Raw genomic sequence first — 2434 nt, 5'->3', positions numbered from 1 at the left:
TTCTCTAGGGCGTAACTTATCGCCAATCTAGCCTTCTTCTATACATGTTGCTGGTATATAAATGTATGTAAACACGAGCCTGAAAGTAGGGCTAGAATATGACGATGTGGGGTTTTAACTTTGGGAGGTAACAGTTCACATAGAAGCCCTCACTATAGTGTATGACACTGTGGGGTTTTGACTTTTGAGTTTGCAGTTCACCGTAGGGCCTGTACTGTAGATGAGGACATTCTGCCCTTTCTAGCGACATACTAATTACTCTTTCCCAAATATAAAGTAATTGTTTTCCAAACCAGTAATTTTATCTCGATAATACATTTTTGTGGACACCCTGTAGATGAGTGTATGACATTGTGGGGTTTTAACTTTGTGAGGTTAGTTCACCTAAGAGCCTGCTTTGTCAGGGCTGTCAACTCTCCCGTCAAACATGTCAAATCGCCCTCTTAAATGTAAAAGCTTCCACCAAGCCCCTAAAATCTCTAGCATTGGGCCAAATATTGTCAAAATGTAGGTCTATTCGACTATTTGAAGGACTGATAACCTTCTTTTTTTTTTTGCTGGTCAACTTTTTTTTGGAGTTGTACGCTACCGAGATTCTACATTTATTTGGTGCTTGCAGTTGTAAATTTCGACATTTTGCGACTCTCCCGCCAAGCATTTTCCAAAAATTGACAGCCCTGGCTTTGTGGATGACATTGTGGGGAATTATCCGACTCGGAGTTCAAACCCGAGTCCATCACATTCAAGAACAAGTCCGAGTCCATGAAAATGAGGACTCGAAACGGGTCTTGAGTTCGGACTCGTATCCTCCAGCTAAGCTAGGAAGATCAGTAGGTTTACAGGGCAACAAATCTTGCATTGTTATATTTATTTTATCTATTTAGGCCAAGACAAAAGTTCAAGGGACAAAATCTTCTGCCATCAGTAATTACGTCATGGCCAGCTTTGACCACCAAAGCAGTAGTGATGATGAATCAACAGCAGATGTACAGAAATGTAAGCTATTTCTCTAGGGCGTAACTTATCGCCAATCTAGCCTTCTTCTATACATGTTGCTGGTATTAAAATGTATGTAAACACTGAGCCTGAAAGTAGGGCTAGAATATGACGATGTGGGGTTTTAACTTTGGGAGATAACAGTTCACATAGAAGCCCTCACTATAGATGAGTGTATGACACTGTGGGGTTTTGACTTTTGAGTTAACAGTTCACCGTAGGGCCTGTACTGTAGATGAGGACATTCTGCCCTTTCTAGCGACATATTACTCTTTCCAAAATATTTAAGTTGTTTTGCCAAAGCAGTAATTTTTATCTCGATATACTTTTTTTGTGGACACCCTGTAGGATGAGTGTATGACATTGTGGGGTTTTAAGTTTGTGAGGTTAGTTCACCTAAGAGCCTGCTTTGTGGATGACATTGTGGGGAATTATCCGACTCAGAGTTCAAACCCGAGTCCATCACATCCAAGTACAAGTACGAGTCCATGAAAATGAGGACTCGAAACGGGTTTTGAGTCCGGACTCGTGTCCTCCAGCTAAAAATAAGCTATAAAGATCAATAGGTTTACAGGGCAACAAATCTAATATCTTGTATTGTTATATTTATTTTATCTATTTAGGCCAAAACAAGAAGTTCAAGGGACAAAAATCTTCTGCCATTAGTAACGGCAACAGCTCTGATCACCAAAGCAGTAGTAATGATGAAGATAGTGATGATGAATCAACAGCAGATGTACAGAAATGTAAGCTAATTCTCTAGGGTGTAACTTATCGCCAATCTAGCCTTCTTCTATACATGTTGCTGGTATTAAAATGTATGTAAACACGAGCCTGAAAGTAGGGCTAGAATATGACGATGTGGGGTTTTAACTTTGGATGATAACAGTTCACACCAAGCCCTCACTATAGATGAGTGTATGACACGGTTTTGACTTTAGAGTTAACACCCACCGGCCTGTACTGTAGATGAGTGTATGACATTGTGGGGTTTTGAGTTAACAGTTCACCGTAGGACCTGTACTGCAGATGAGTGTATGACATGTGGGGTTTCGTCTTGTGAGGTAACAGTTCACGTTCACCTTAGAGCCTGCACCGTAGATGAGTGTACGACATTGTGGGGATTCAACTTTGTGACGTGACAATTCACCTATCTGCACTTTAGATGAGTGTATGATATTGTGGGGTTTTAACTTTGTGAGGTTTTAGTTCACCTAAGAGCCTGCTTTGTGGATGACATTGTGGGGAATTATCCGCCTCCGAGTTCAAACCCGAGTCCATCACATCCAAGTGCAAGTCCGAGTCCATGAAAATGAGGACTCAAAACAGGTCTTGAGTCCGGACTCATGTCCTCCAGTTAAGGGGTATGGGTACAGTATGACCTTAAAAAATTGCAAATTTCATATTTTCCTAGATTTTGGCAAGTGTAGTTTAAATA

General features: G+C 40.8%; 2 long non-coding RNA genes across 3 annotated transcripts in view; both read right to left on the bottom strand.

Annotated features, from left to right (window-relative positions):
- Positions 1 to 2434, bottom strand: part of LOC140146057 (uncharacterized) — a 273862-nt gene that overhangs the window by 204310 nt on the left and 67118 nt on the right. The window lies entirely within an intron of this gene.
- LOC140146043 (uncharacterized) overlaps positions 1 to 2434 on the bottom strand; it is a 107070-nt gene that overhangs the window by 69385 nt on the left and 35251 nt on the right. The gene's annotated exons all lie outside the window — the stretch shown is intronic.

The sequence above is a fragment of the Amphiura filiformis genome, chromosome 2 (genome assembly GCF_039555335.1).
Source record: "Amphiura filiformis chromosome 2, Afil_fr2py, whole genome shotgun sequence".
In the NCBI taxonomy this organism is placed as follows: Eukaryota; Metazoa; Echinodermata; class Ophiuroidea; order Amphilepidida; family Amphiuridae; genus Amphiura; species Amphiura filiformis.
This window is presented reverse-complemented; position numbering and strand designations above follow the sequence as displayed.